Raw genomic sequence first — 16,749 nt, 5'->3', positions numbered from 1 at the left:
AGTTGTTTGGTAAATTTATAGCACATTTAAGTGTTTAACACCAGAGAATTATAGATTTTCTTCTTTCTTATCCATGCATGACTTGAAACCATGTTTTTTTCACGTACAAAGATCATATTGCCTTTATGCTTTAACAATACTTGAAAAAAATACCTGAAAAATATTTGATTTAAAAATACTGTTCTTAAATATTTTCATTATCTCCCAAAAGTTGTTTTTTGTTTTGTTTTGTTTTGTTTTTAAGGAGAAAACAGTTCAATACTATGATATAACTATGGTTTTTCATAGATCGAACTGGGTAACTGAGTGTTTATAATAAAGCCATCTAGGAATTTAAACACTAATTCCCCATATAATTATACTGTCTTGGTTGCTGTCAAATTCTGTTTTCAGGGGTGTGGACTCTTGGTTTTTGACTAAGTTTACACACACACACACACACACACACACACATAAGGCATCTCTAAATGACTGTAACACCAGGTTGGAAATTAATGAAATGCTCTCTTTTTTAATTGCTTTGTATAATCCTAGGGATGTTCTTAATCTTCACTATGCTTTGCTTTTTTTTTTTTTTTTTAAAGATTTTATTTATTTATTTGACAGAGATAGAGACAGCCCGCGAGAGAGGGAACACAAGCAGGGGGAGTGGGAGAGGAAGAAGCAGGCTCACAGCAGAGGAGCCTGACGTGGGGCTTGATCCCATAACGCCGGGATCACGCCCTGAGCCGAAGGCAGACGCTTAACCACTGTGCCACCCAGGCGCCCCTATGCTTTGCTTTTTTGTTCGTAAACTTATAATATTAAAATTAGCAATGATGGTGATCAGCATGAGATTATTATAAAATATGAATGTAGTTATTTGTAATAAAGTTATTAAATGCTTTAATACATGTTTACTTCAAAAACTTCTTTTTGCAAAACCTTCTCTTGCCTTCTTTTTGGTGGCTTTATCCATCTTATGCTTCAATGACTCTTTTTAGATGATGTTCACAGCTTTTTCCAGACCTAAATTCTGCTTTTCTTAATCTTGGACGCCTTTTAGACATCACCCGAATGACCACCAGTATTTTGAAATGCACTTGTCCTTGTTTGAACTTATCATGTTGGATTCGGAGCTTCTTCTTTCCTTTATTTTTCCTGTTTCTTGTAATAGTTGCATCATACATTTTCCCCGTTATCACTAATCTAATAGAATTTATTTAACTTCTTCCTGGAAGATCACCTTCTTATGTAGATTCTCAGTCCTTAATCTTTATTCTAATAGTCATTCATTTTTACACAGTTCTCCTGGATTACCTTTCCTGAAATATAACTTGATTATTCGGGGTACTCACATTTTTCTGTTTTTTTTTTTTAGTGTGTAGAAAGCAGTGATGTTCAAGGTGAGGTAAGGGTAGAAGTTAGAATTTTCTGGACAGTTTTTTCTAAATTTACTCTCAGAAGAATTAATTGCTTTTGCTCATTTTGTATCCTATAGTTGAGGATCGCTGCTAGAGTGGCCCTATTTTTTACGTGTACTATAGCCCCAGAGTGTATTGGGGTAAAAAGAAAAAAAAAAGTGTTTGAGAACCATTCCCCAAGCATGTACAATAAATTTCAGCCTCTTTAGCCTGGCTGTATTTAAGGTTTCCTAGACCTTGTCCTTCTAACTTTTCAACAGTGTTTTCTCTTTAAATATTTCTCTCTTGCCATCCCTCACTTTATTGTTGCTATGCTTTACCTCTTGCAATTTACTCTTGCTAAAAATATTCCTTCGTCAATCTCTGCTCTTCCTACTTCTACCCATTCTTCATGCTACCTTCTGCATGAAACAATCCATTCCTCCTATGGACTCTTTTATATGACTTCTATTATTTGCATTTAGCTATTTTGATATTCTTTTTTTTTTTTAAAGATTTTATTTATTTATTTGACAGAGATAGAGACAGCCAGCGAGAGAGGGAACACAAGCGGGGGAGTGGGAGAGGAAGAAGCAGGCTCATAGCGGAAGAGCCTGATGTGGGGCTCGATCCCATAACGCCGGGATCACGCCCTGAGCCGAAGGCAGATGCTTAACCGCTGTGCCACCCAGGCGCCCCCTAGCTATTTTTATATTCTTTTTCATTTATTTAAGATGTATATTTTTTCACTTTTTTCTCTACATTTTAACAGCCCTGAAATTGGATGTATTTTTACAGTTAATGTTGTAATTTACTTGCTTAGTTGTGCATAAAATGTGACACATCTTATAACGACTGGTACCTTAGATTTAATGAAATGGGGTGTCATATCTACCTTACAGTGGCTCTTAGGCCTAGGATTGGTAGCTGGTTCCTTTGGATATGCTCCAAAATATCCAACACCATTCCTTGCACATGAGCACCACACATATTTATTATTTAACCATAATTCCCTCAGAACTATCCTTAGTGATGTAAGAACCAAAAAACATCACCCCCCCCCCCAAAACCCTTGTTTTTCCCATAGTCCTTTATGTAAACAAGACATACCTATTAGCCATTGTTCTTCAGTAGGGCACTATTGACATTTTGGGAAGGATTCAGTTCTTTGTTGTGTGGGGCTGTTTTGTGCATTCCATGGTGAAATATAAATTGCTATATTTTAGTCACTATTTTAGTGACTCCCATCATTGAGAGAACAAAAACCCACAGCATACATTTTCAGTCCCGTATGAGTCAGCTTAAAACTTTTGCACCAGGTACTATTTTTGTGATCATCTCATTTCAGGTTCATCTGCCATCTGTGGACTTAAGAGTTTTAAACTTGTTATTATCTCCATTGTCTCTGTATTCTAGCACACTGTTGTCCGTTCCTGGAAAACAACTAAGTCTTTCTGATTTGTAAGTGTTTGCTTGGGCCGCCATAACAAAATACCACAGACTGGAGGGCCTAAACAACAGAAATTGATTTTATCACAGTTCTGGAGGCTAGAAGTCAATATCATGGTGCCATCAGGGTCGTTTTCTGGTGAGCCTCTCTTCTTGGCTTGTAGATGGGTACTTTCTCGCTGTGTCCTCACCTGGCCTTTCCTCTGTGTGCATGTGGAGAGAGGGGGAGAGAGAGAGATTGATCGATCGATCTATTGATTGATTGATCTCTGGTATCTCCTTTTTGTAAGGACACTAGTCCTATCCAATTAAAGTCCCACATTATTAACCTTAATTACACCCTTGAAGACCCTAACTTCAAATACAGTTACTTTGGGGGTCAGGGCTTCAACATAAGCATTTTGGGGGAACACAGTTCAATCTATAACACCGTCTTTCTGCTTTCTATTGACTCACTACTCTTCTGGATACATCCCTCCTGTTTGTGTAGTTGGCACCTTCTTATCCATGAGGTCACTCCTTAAAAGTTGTTTTTTCAAAGAGGCTTTTCTTTTATCACTATTAAGTTTATGTACTTCTGTGAATTATCTGTCATAAAATCCTATTTAATTTCTTCCTGGCACTTCTAAATGATTTATAATAAGGTTTTTTGTTTGTTTCTTCTGTGTACTTACTAGACTATAAGCCCCATGTGCTCATGGGCCTTGTTTGTCCCATTTACCTTGAATACCCAGGACAGTGCTTGGCATGTGTAGGCATTTATGAGAAATTACATATGTAAAGGTAAGGAGCACAGGATATAGGTTTGTATGCTGACTCCACTACTTTTTAGCTTAGGCAAGATACTTTCCTCAGTATAAAGTGGGAGTAGTAGCATCTACCTTAAGGGATTGTTGTGAAGATTGATGAGTTAATCATATAAGGTGCTTAGAATAGTGCCTGTCATGTAATGGACCTTCAATAAATATTAGGTGGTAATTTTATTAGGCATTCAGAAAAATGAATATGAGTGCCAGAGGAGGAGGCAGAGGAAGAAGTAATAAGGTGAAGCCAGATCAAGGAGGGGGCTTGGATTTTCTAGGCAGCGGGGAGCCACCAAAGATGGTGTGTTTAGTTTTCAGCATATTGAATTTAAGGCGAGTTTATGGGTCATCGGTGTAGAAGCTGGATGTGGAGCCTAGAGCTTTGGGGAGATATCTGAAATCTTTTGTATTCGGGTGGTAGTTAGAACCTTGAGAATTTTAGAGAGGGAGAATAGTGGTGGACCACAATAAATCCCTGGGGCACGTTGGTGTTAAAGGAGTGGTTAGAGGAAGAGGAGCCAGTAATAACAGTGTAATTGCAATGGTAGTCGTCATTGACGTCGTTGGTACTCTGTCAGAACATGTTCAGGGGAGGCCACGGCAGCCTTTAGTGCATGTCGAGATTTGTAGACTAAATGAGAAATCAGTAAGTCAAACCACCCAGATACAGTAGTGTTTTCAGAATATTGGCCTTAATATGCTACTGTGGACCAGTTGTCTGTTTAGTTGTATGGTTTTCCCCACCCCACCATCCCACCATGATACTCAGACTTCGGCTAATCCAGAAATTTAAACAGTAGCCCCACCTCAGTTATATTTCATTAACCTCTACTGAAAATTACTGCTTTCATTTTTCACTTAAGATAAAAGAACAGTGAGATATGAGGAACTTAAATTATGTGTTTTTAAAATTGTGAGCAAGTATCAGTGATACAATAATGGAAGCAATCTGCAAGTCCAATGTGAAGGAAAGAAAAAAATCCCAAAAGGTATTTAATTTGCCTTTAAACTGTACTTTTATTTTGTTGGTGCTTATCTAAAAAACAATTTCTAAAGTTTGTCATTTGTCCATATTAGTCTAGGAGCCAGTCCAGATAAAAGTAGAGATCTTCTGATAATTTATTGTTTAACTTTTTACGAAAGAATAAAATTATTTTACTGGTCTGAACCCTCCATTCAAGTTTATAATAATAATGAAAAGTAATAGAAACTGGCACTATTGTTTTATTTACAGTTTTAAATAAACATGCCAATATGGAAAGTGTAGCAAAAAATTCTTTTTGATTTATATACATTTACTTCCAATATTTTCTTCAAAATTTATCTTTTTTTTTTTTAAACGGAAGCAGAGAGAGAGGCTGGGGGGGGGGGCGGTGAGAGGGAGAGGGAGAGAGAGAGAGAGAGAAACTTCGGCAGGCTTCACACCCAGCATGGAGCCTGACTTTTGGCTTGATCTCACAATGCTGAGATCATGGCCTGAGCTGAATTAAAAGTCAGAAGCTTAACCGATGGAGCCACCCGGGCACCCCTTTAAAATTTATCTCTCTCTCTTTTTTTTTTAAGATTTATTTATTAGAGAGAGAGAGAGAGAGAGCGAGAGCGCGCACACAAGTGGGGGTAGGAGCAGAGGCAGAGGGAGAATGGAAGGAAAGAATCCCAAGTAGATTCTGCACTGAGTGCAGAGTCCATCCTGGGGCTCTATCTCATGACCCATGAGATCATAACCTGAGCTGAAACCGAGTCAGATGCCTCCCAAGTACCCCTCTTTTAAATTTATCTTTAAGACAGTTAAGGGGCGCCTGGGTGGCTCAGTCATTAAGCGTCTGCCTTCAGCTCAGGTCACAATGCAGCCTGCTCATGGGGAGTCAGCTTCTTCCTCTCCCTCTGCAGCTTCTTCTGCTGTTCCCCCTGCTTGTGCGCTCTCTCTCTCTCTCTCTCTCTCTCTCTCTGGGTCAAATAAATAAAATCTTTTTAAAAATTAATAAAATATTTGAGATCAAAGAATTTTGTGGGATTTTTTCTTTATATTTTGTCATGAGCATTTTCTTGTCTCATCAAGACCTCCTCATAAAAAATTCTTTGTGGCTGTTTACTATCATGTGAATGAACCATAATTTACTCTCCAGTTTTTCTTTTTTTTTAAACTTTTGATGTTTGTATTGTTTTCAGTTTTTCAAGTTAAAACTATAACGTCATTAAAATATCTTTCTTTATCCAAGTATTCATTCTAGGTTCTTTCTTTAAGGTAGTTTCTTATAGGTAGAATTACTGAGGCAAAGGGATGAGCATTTTTTTTTAAAGACTTTATTCATTTATTTGACACAGAGAGAGACGGAAAGCACAGGTAAGGGGAGCGGCAGGCAGAGGGAGAGAGAGAAGCGGGCTCGCTCCTGGTGGGGCTCCATCCTGTGACCCTGGGATCATGACCTGAGCTGAAGGTGTACGCTTAACCGACTGAGCCACCCAGGCTCCCCAGGGATGAATATTTTTAAGATTCTTGTTATAGAATATAAAATTGTCTTTCTTGCATTTGATCAAACAAGTAACCTGTTTGAGCACCTGTAATGCCAGGCACTGTGCTAGGAGCTGTATGTACAAAGATGGATAAGACATAGTTTGTGTCTTTAAGGATCTCTCACTTCAGTGGAGGTGGCCTCAAAAATAACCCTTGCCAGTGCTGAATTCTATTTTTAAATTTTAGCATGTGTGATAGAGGGAAATAGTAAGTTTGATTGCTAATGACAGTTAAAGATCTTTAGTAAAAGTTTACAGAATTAATTTAAATCATGAAATTAAATTGTAATTTATTTATGATGAAATATGTGATAATGTATTTTGGTTACTGTTGTTTGTCCTATAAGAGGAAGTTTACTTGACTGTTAGGTAAGCAATGGGTAAATTGTGATTTCAAGTATGTGTTCATACACATATACACGGTTAAAGATAAACTGTGTGTGTGTATTTAATTGGCTTTTTTGGCCCAATCAGTGCAGACTGTCAGTGGGGAAAAACTGTGTCAGGTTTCATTTTCATTCGCTGTAGATGTATAGTTTGCATGGCTTCATTTTACTCTGTAGTACAGTTTTGAGTGATTTTGATTACGTTAGAATTAGGGTAAATTAAGATGTTCACATTTATTTCCCTTCTTTAAGGATTTTTTTTTTCTTTCCTGTCTTTGAAAGAAGCTAAACCAATTAGGAAGAAACTTAGTTCTTATATAATGTACAGTTTAAGTTCCTAATATTCTTGGAAGAATCAGATGGAAACATAAATTGAACTCTGATGAAAAGTATGCTTTTTAAGCTGCATAGTCCACTTTTGTTAAGAAATCTGAAATTACCCTTTCTGATCTTTTTTCTCCATTTACTTTCCATACCTCATTTTCTTTGTTCCATTCCAACAACACTTAAGGTAAATCTTTTGGGCAACTTCATTTTATTTCATTCTTAAAATTGAGAAATTCTCTGAAACTCCTATCCTAGTTCCTTATACTTTTGCCTCCATCTCTCTTCTGTCTTTTTTTATTGTTGTTATTCCTTCTGCATATCATTACCCAGATAGAGGCATGTTTTAAAAGTATATGTAAAGTTGAGGTGGGGAGCTGAGTTTGAGGGAGGGAGTACAAATTAGAATTAGTCATAGTTGGGAAAATGTTATTGGAATGGTTCTTTTCATTCCTCTATTTTCTTTTTTTTTTAATTTAAATTCAATTTAGTTAACATATGGTGTATTATTAGTTTCGGGGTAGAATTTAGTAATTCATCAGTTACATATAATACCCAGTTCTCATTACATCATGTGCCCTCCTTAATGTCCATCCCTCTACCCATTCCCCTCCAGCAACCCTCAGTTTGCTCCCTATAGTCAAGGGTCTCTTATGGTTTGCCTCCCTCTCTGGTTTTATCTTATTTTGTTTTTCCTTCCCTTCCCCTACATTCATCTGTTTTGTTTCTTAAGTTCCATATATGAGTGAAATCATATGGTATTTGTCCTTCTCTGACTGACTTATTTCAATTAGCATAATACCCTGTATTCCCATCCACATTGTTGCACATGGCAAGATTTCATTCTTTTGGATGGCTGAGTAATATTCAAACACTAAAACCATGTCTCCAAGCATGTAATAGTTCTTTAATATCATTAAAAAAATAATTTATAGACAGATTAAATTAGTTGTTGAAGGGTTATTAAAAAAATAATAATTTCTGAGAATTAGTTTGGCGAGCATAACAATGATGAGGTTGAATTTAATGTAACATGTACAGATATAAGTCATTATTAATAGAGATTTCTGACATGGAGAATTATAAATTAAAGTGAGAAAACACAGTTGTTAAAACCAGGAGAGGGAAAATCTTTCAGGAATGTCTTAAAACCTGTGGACATCTTGATTAATTAGGTAAGCAAAATGAATAAATTTGCCATCATGCAGATTTCCCATGGGCTGTGTAGTGGTATTTTGTGTTTTTTTGATATCTAGCCCATGTTTCACTTTGTCTTCTTTGCCAAATAAGCATGGATACTCTGTAGGAAAGTTTGCATCTTTTGCATGAATCTGGTTTTACTTTCCTATTTTAAATTTGGACCTTACATTTAGTTAGTCCAATGTATTGTATGGATAGTTACTAAAAAATCTATAGAAATCCATTTAGAATTAATTTATAATCTCAGTTTTAAACTTTTCAAGTTAAAAACTTTTCATGTTTTATATATGTATACATGTTCTCATGCATGTGCACACATGTACTCATACATGTATGCACACACATTTATATTTTATTTGTTTTCATAGCATTTGGCAGCCCTAGAGAAGTTCCTAATTCTTTTTCTGTCCGTGTGCCATTTTTTAGACTCAATGGTATTTCTAACATCTGAAAGGACATATACACTCAGAAAATAACTGTTAAATTTGATTGTGATCAAGTATTTATTTTATCAACAGGTCAATAAAAGGAATCATGATTTCTAATGCTTATATAATGAGAAGCTAAAATTATTTTTAGAAGTTGAATTTCATTTTTTTAAAATATTTTATTCCCATTTCTACCCTGTGAAGAGAAGGAGATACTCTAAAGAAAGTGCACATTGTTCTCTACTAGAGATGCACAAATATTGTAGGTTCTGAAGCCAAAAAATTCTCACCGTGAGGTGACTGGGGATTCTTGGAAACATTAGGCATCATTTTGGGTGCCACGGTGTCAATTGAGGAAGTTTTCTTTGTAACCCTTTAGTGTCATTTATGGGTGAATACAAATAGAAATTGAGGTGCTTAGTAGCTTCCAAATATTCTCATCTCCTTAATTCTCACTGCTTTTGAAAGTATGTTTGCCATCTTATTTTAATGATTAGTATAGTTATACTATACTAATCCTCTAAACCTTAAGATCTACCTATCTTACCCCGTTTTGTAGGTGGGAAAGCTGAGAAGTAACTTGTTCAAGGTCACAAAGCTAGTAAGTGACCATGCTCTGAAGGCAACAGAATGTGTACATAAATCAAATTGCTAACACAAAAAAGAAGAAAGGGAGGATTTTTAATTTTAAAGTTTTGTTTTTGTCTTAAAAGCAAAGTTAAACACAGGTAATAATGTTTTTATTTAAATTCAGTTAATTAACATATAGTGTATTATTTGTTTCAGAGGTAGAGTTTAGTGATTCATCATCTTATATAACACCCAGTGCTCATTACATCACATGCCCTCCTTAATGTCCATCACCAAGTGACCCTGTTCCCCTCCCCTCCTCCCCTCCAGCAACCCTCAGTTTGCTTCCTATGATTAAGAGTCTCTTATGGTTTGTCTCCCTCTCTGATTTCTTCTTGTTTTACTTTACTCCCCTCCCCCTCTGCTCCTCTGTTTTGTTTCTTAAATTCCACAGATGAGTGAAACCATATGATAATTGTCTTTCTCTGATTGACTTACTTCCACAGCTAATAAATTAATGCAAATATGTAATGCATTATAAATGTCCATTCAGAGTTGTGCTGAATACTTTATTCTTTGTTACCCCTATATCTAAGTTAGCTCTTAGTAGATTTTTCCTTATATTAAACATAAAATCCTACCCATAAACCAACCACAGTCTTTTGATTATCAAATTGTGTATATTTCTGAAAACAGTAATTATTTTAAGTATCTACCAGTTAATGATCCCTTCACGTTCAGAAAATCACATGCTTATAATGATATTTTTCTTAATAACAGGATGCCCATTAAAATGAGAAGATGTTTTGGGTGTAAGCCAAAATCTACTTAGTTTATTTTAGCATTTTAGAATAATTCAGATTCGAGCACTTAAATAACCTACCAAACACTTGATTTCTTTCTTTTTTTTTTTTTTTAAAGATTTTATTTATTTATTCGACAGAGATAGAGACAGCCAGTGAGAGAGAGAACACAAGCAGGGGGAGTGGGAGAGGAAGAAGCAGGCTCATAGCGGAGGAGCCTGATGTGGGGCTCGATCCCATAACTCCAGGATCACGCCCTGAGCCGAAGGCAGACGCTTAACCGCTGTGCCACCCAGGCGCCCCCAAACACTTGATTTCTTAATAGACAACTTCTTTTAGGCAGGCCCTCTGCCCCCTTTTAAAAAATGTATCATTTCTTTTTAGCCTTTATAATATTTCTAATTCTTTGGTTAATGTTAAACAGTTTAAACAGTAATCTTCATTTTTCCTACACACAGAGACAGGTACATTAATTGAAAGAAGGTATTTTCCTTTTTAAATGGACATGCACTCTCTACCTTTTTAGTAAAGGTTTAGATCATTTCTTTTTAGCCTTCACGATATTTCTAATTTTTTTATTGTTTTTAAACAGTTTAGGGAGTAGTTGACTCATTTTCTCATATACAAAGTGACATGCACATTGCCTGTGAAGGAAAAGTAATTTGGCCTTGTAGGATCCAGGTATTTTGTTTTTGGGTTTTTTTGTTTCTTTTTTCCGAACTAGTTATAAGTTTTGGAAAACAAATTCTTGAATCGTGTTTGGAGAATACAGATAAAGATAGTAATAGATTTCCCTCTGAATCAGTTAAATTAGTTGACAGTTGATGGGTGGGTGGCTTTGTATGTAATGAAAATACTGAATTTAGAGCCAGGAAGCCATGTGGTCTGCCTCTGGCTTTGACAGTCGCTAGCTGAATGCTTTGGGCAAGTCAACTAAGTCCTTGTGCTTCTGAATATTAAAAAACCCCAACATTGTCATGATAAACTCACTCTGTGTCTTTATTTTATTTTATTTTATTTTATTTTATTTTATTTTTTGGTATTTTTATTTTTAACTCTGAGAAGATTTAAGTCAGAATGAGAATGCTTAAAAATCTCTTAAAATGAATGTTTATACCTAATGCTTTCATGCAACAGTAATTTATTAAATTTCTAAAGTTCCTTGTAAATAGCAAAACATTTACTCTGCTTTTAAAATGCCTAGGGTTCTGAAAAGTCTATTCTAGGTTTTCTCAAACGTTATGTAATAAAGAGATAGATTTATATTACATGTGAAGTGTTTTATATGTAGTCACATTATACTGTTGCATTACGCACACAGCAGAGGGGGTGCAGGTTCAATGTTAAAGTCCTGGCAAATGTTGGATGTTTTTAATAATTTTAGTGAAGTACATAACTTCTGTAGGAATTTTGGATTCCTGTACCAGAACTGAAAACCGAGGAAGTGAGTTCTTTATTATGCCTCTTCTGAAAGACTCAGGAATAAACAGTAAATATCTGATTTTTTCCAATTAGAATGGAAGACAATGTGAAAAATTGGATATCTAGTCTCAAGATTCATTTTACAGTTTAAATTTTCATATTTTGAAAGCAAGGCTACCTTGGTTTCTTAAGCAATTGCATTGACAATTAATATGAAAATTTAAAAGTTTGATGTGTGTGTCTTTAATCGTAATTCTAGGAAGAAAGCCTAGGAATTTTAAGATTCCATAATAGCACACTTCATATCAAAGTCATTTCATCTCTTGAAATGATATTACTTGACAGCCTTTTCCTGAATTATCATATAAATTTTTACTGAAATTGAAAATATATATAATGTATGCTGTTATGCCTGAATTATGAATTAAATTATCTTTAGAAATCATGTAGTTAGAGAAAATATGTATATATTGTGTTCAGTTAGCATTAGGTAGAAATAAATATGACTAGAGTAAACATTTAGAATTATTGCTTCTAATGTTTAGCATCTTAATATATTCATTTATTTATTAAAAATAATGCTTAGTAAGCTGGCACTTGGGCTATAAAATAGTGGATAACAGCTTTCCTGCCTAAGACCTTGATAAGGTGGTTAAAAGTCATATAGTCATAATATGGTCATAATATAGTAATGTACCATCCTATTTTTTATGTTGTAGAACATTATCCAGGTACAAACACACACACACACACACACAAACTTAAAGTGTGGAACGCATTCAGCAGGGTGTACTTTTTTCATTCTTTCCTCTTATGTAAGTTTACATTTCAAGACATGTTGAGTAAAAAGGGCTAAAATCACCTATAGATAATCTGATAGAGTTTGGGCAAAAATTGTATCTTCATCTTTAAATAGAAATGATCATAATTTTTACCTTATAGGGTTATTGTGAGGATCTATGGCATCTATAGTTTAGAACATCTGGTACATGATAGTAATCACACAACGTTAGCTGTTACTATTATTCACTGGTGAACATATAAAGATACTTGTGTGAACATATTTACAACATAGTTTATAAATGTAGGAAACTAGAAACAACCTAAATATACAATAATATATATATTTATGGTACATCTATTTAAGAAATAATATCTTGCCATGAAAAATGATATAGATACATACTTATTGGGGTGGATAGATGCCCTAAATATATGGATAGTGAAAAAAGCATCATGAAGAGTATGATCCCTTTTTGTAAAAAAAAAATAAATAAATAAAAATAAAAAAAATGCTAAAAAATTTTAACAAATTACTAAGGGCCAAGTATAGGCTAGTATGAAACTATAAAATCACTGTAAGGGACCCCAAAAGGGAAGCTCTCATTCACTCCACAGACCTCACTGGTACTTATGAGATAGACTAGGAACAAGACTAGACAGAGCCCTAAGGCACAAACCTGAGGAAGGGAGCAGTTTCTACATTGCCTAAGCCTCCAAGTCTTGGTTCTTCTCCCCTACAGAACAAAACCTAACTATGCTAGGACAAAACACCTTCTTTGGGGAAGGGAATAGATAAAACCACCTTTTTGGGGAAGGGACAGAAAACTATGAGAGAAATTGTGGGAGGAGGAAAGCCTGATCCTTGATACCAGGGGTAAACAGCCAACCTATAATGGTAGAAACAATGGCTAAACCAGAACAATAAAGAATATCTCCACCTTCCCACCATTAAAGACAAGCAAGCACCAATAAACAAGTGTCGAAAGTGTGAGAGTGAGTCAAGAACAAGGAGAGAGACCTCCGAGCACAGACTCTGAGAAAAAGCCTAAAGCTGTGGGTGGAACAAGAACATTGAAAAAGAAAGCACCCAATAACCCAGCTGCTACCCTAAGCACAAGGTAATACCAGATGAATTTTAAACTGGTGGGTTGCTGAGGTTAACCATAGCACAATAAAATATAAACAGTTCAACTCCTGACTAGATTGATTCAATTCCACACACTAAAGGTCTAGCAGAAGAGGTATGCCCATTCTCAGGCATAAATACCTCAGTCTGCTCTTACACAAGATATATAGCTTTTAACCAAAAATTACAAGACAAAGAAGAAACAAGAAAAATAACAATACACTGTTATTAGACAAAGCAGTCAACAGAATCAGAGTCAGAAATGATCCAGATATTGGACCTGTCAGTTGTAGTTTGAAATAACTATAATTAATATGTTTAAGACTCATGTGAACAAAGTGGAAATGTACTAACAAAGAGGGAATATCAGCAGAAAGTTGGAAGCTCTAAGAATCAAATAGAAATGCTAGTAATGAAAAATATGGTACCAGAGATGAAGAATGCCTTTAACGGATTCACCAACCAGTAGACTTGACAGAATGGAGGGGAGAATCAGTAAATATGAAGACACATCACTAGACATTACTCCTACCGAGCCACAAAAGTAGAATATATTGCTGGGGGGTGGGGTGGGTACCCAAGGCATCTAAGAGTTGTAGGGCAATTTCAAATGACCTAATATATGAAAGGAAAATCCTAGAAGGATAAAAGAGGTGGGGGTGAGATGGGGACATGGGACAGAAAAAATATTTCAAGTTCTAATGGCTTTTTTTCAAAAAATAATTAAAGACCTCAAACCACAGCTTCAAGAATCTCAAAGAACACTATTAGAATAAATACCCCTACCCTTCCAAAACCAAACACACATATACACTGAGATACATAATATTCAAATTGCTGTAAATGAAAGATAAGTAGAAAATGTTCAAGGCAGCCAGAAGAAAAAGACAGGTTAGATATAGAGGAACAAAGATAAGAATTATAGCAGGCTTCTCATCAGAAATTATGCAAGCCAGAATACCATGGAATAATATTTTTTAAGTGCTGAAAAAATTAAATGAAACAAAGATATTTGTCGAAACTAAAGGACACATTGAAACAAACAACAGAGAGCATTCATTAGCAGCTCACCTGCACTGCAATTTGGAACTACACAAAGACTTGGGGAGTGCGGGAAATGGAGCAAGTGAAGGTAAATATATAATAAATTCTGTGCTTTTTAAAAATTGCTTTAGAAGGTAATTGTCTAAATCAAAAATGGTAGCCATGTATTATAAATTTATAGCATACATAAAAATAAAATATATGGCATTAGCACAAAGGATGGGAGAAAGAATTTGGAATACTGCTATAAGGCTTTTAGATGACATATGATGTGGTATATTATTTAGAGGTACATTGTGACTAAAGATATATGTATTAAACCCAAGGACAATTACTGAAAACAGTACAAATATAAACAATAAAACAATAGTATGTATAAAATGGAATCATAGAAATAATAAAAAAAAAGGCGAAGAAGGAACAAAGAACAGATGGAGAAAGTAAAGAACTAATAAGATGATAGGTTTTAAGTCACCCATATCAATGATTACATGAAATTAATAAAATATAAATGGTCTGAATGTAAACACAAATTGAAAGAAAGATGATAACATTGGTAAAAAAGCAAAACTCAATTATATGTGTCTCCAAGAAAGCCACTTTAAATATAAAGACACGGAAAGATTAAAATAATGGGAAAAGAGGCTTCAAGTCAGTGATCTCACGTTTTAACTTAAGGTAGTAAAAGAAGAGCAAATTAAACCCAAATCAAACAGGAGGAAGAAATAATAAACATAAAAAGCAGAAGTCAATGAAATTCATTATTGTACCAAAGATCCTGGTAGTAAGGCAAGAAGAAGAAAGAAAGGGCATATGGGTTAGAAAGGAAAAAATAGAAGTGTCTGTATTCAGCATAATTTTTTTTTGTAGAAAGTTGTTTATTTAAAAATGGGAGATGGAGACTGTATTTGAAATGTTAATGTCATAAAAGACAAGGAAAGACTGTTGGAAATATTCCAGGTTAAAGATACTAAAAAGACATGACAAGTAAATTCAGTGTACCTGTTCCTAGATTAGGTCACGAGGGAAAATGCTCTAAAAGAAATGAATAGATCAACTAACAAATTAAAATATGGGCAGACTAAACAAGATATTATAGCAATGTAAAATTATGAAGGTGATAACTACACTGCTGTTTTGTAAGAGAATTCTCTTAGTCATAGGAAATACTGAAGTATTTAGGGGTAAAGGACCATGATATATGTAACTTACCCTAAACCCTCAAATGGTTCAGGAAAAACATGTAGAGAGAGCACGTAAATGCGAGGACAAAGCGAATGCAGGGGCGGGGGGGGCGGGTGCTGGGTGGCAGGATGTCATGGGCAAAGATTTCAGTGTGTTCTGTGCTATTTTTGTTTTTGTAACTTTATAAGCTTGAATTTTTTTTTTAAGTTCTTAAAAGGTTTTTCAAAAATGGCAAAAGAAGAGGGTCATTACACTTGAAGGGAAACTGCTTTTCTTCCAGTAAGCAACTGTGAGGGAATAGGTAAGGTCTGCTTATAGGAAAGAGTATATTTGCTTGCTTCTTGCTATAAAACACATTTCCCCAGACCGATGTTCCTCTCCCGGAAGGCAGCTCACCTTGTGTGCAGCCACCGCCTAGGCCCTCTCTGTTGCGGTCCTGTGAGCGCGTGCAGACCTGTAGATGATCATGCTCCTGGCTGTGCCAGAAGTCAAGGCCTTTTCCTCTGACCCAGGAGTCTCAAGTCATCTTGCAGCATCCATGAAAAAGTAACAGGCCAGCTCTTTTGATTGAAAGGGTGAAATCAAATCCCAGACCTGATGGTCTAGTCCTGTGAACATGTCTCCCTTGTCCCTATTTTCTGTTCTTTTTCTCACACTAAATTCTCTGCCAGGAATCACTTTCCTGTTTTACCTCCCCAGACCTTACACATTCTTTCAGTGTGTACACCCTTCAGTTCTCCTTCTAGCTTAGTAATCTCTCCCTCCCAGATGCTTAGGGGATTGTTGTTTTATTCCACTGCTCATTAGTCCTTCCCTTTCTTTCTTAACTCCATTTCTTTTCCCGCTTCATCCATTTTTCTTCTTTTCCCAATTCTTTCCTTCCCTTTCTCCTATTTTAATGTAATCAAATTGAATATGACAAACTTCTGATTAGACTATGTGAGAGCAGACCGTTTATTGCTGTATAGTGCCAAGAGGATTTATTTATGTATTTCCGATGGACTGGTTCTATTAAGAGCCACTAAAATGTTCACAAACATGGTTTTTAAACCCTCATCACAGTGATAGCTTTATTTTAGGTTAGTGTACTACTTACATAGATTGAAAGTACTAAGTAGGATCACAGAATTTTCAGGGTTGAAAGAGTCCTAGAAATCATTCAGGGAAAAACCCTTCATCTTCCTAAAGAGAACAGGTCATGGTTATTGATCGTTATTGCTTGCCAAGGACTCATATCACTATTCTTATTGCTGCTTCTCACTATGGTTATGAACGATTATAATTTTTTCAAACTGCCTTAAATTTTTATTTCATGTACTGGTAATATTTA

The 16,749-nt window shown here is 35.4% G+C and overlaps 1 protein-coding gene across 5 annotated transcripts in view; it reads left to right on the top strand.

The window, feature by feature from the left end:
- UCHL3 (ubiquitin C-terminal hydrolase L3) overlaps window positions 1–16,749 on the top strand; it is a 99,026-nt gene that overhangs the window by 69,566 nt on the left and 12,711 nt on the right. The window lies entirely within an intron of this gene.

The sequence above is a fragment of the Ursus americanus genome, chromosome 10 (genome assembly GCF_024610735.1).
Source record: "Ursus americanus isolate L20-20 chromosome 10, mUrsAme1.1.p, whole genome shotgun sequence".
NCBI classification, from domain to species: domain Eukaryota; kingdom Metazoa; phylum Chordata; class Mammalia; order Carnivora; family Ursidae; genus Ursus; species Ursus americanus.
This window is presented reverse-complemented; position numbering and strand designations above follow the sequence as displayed.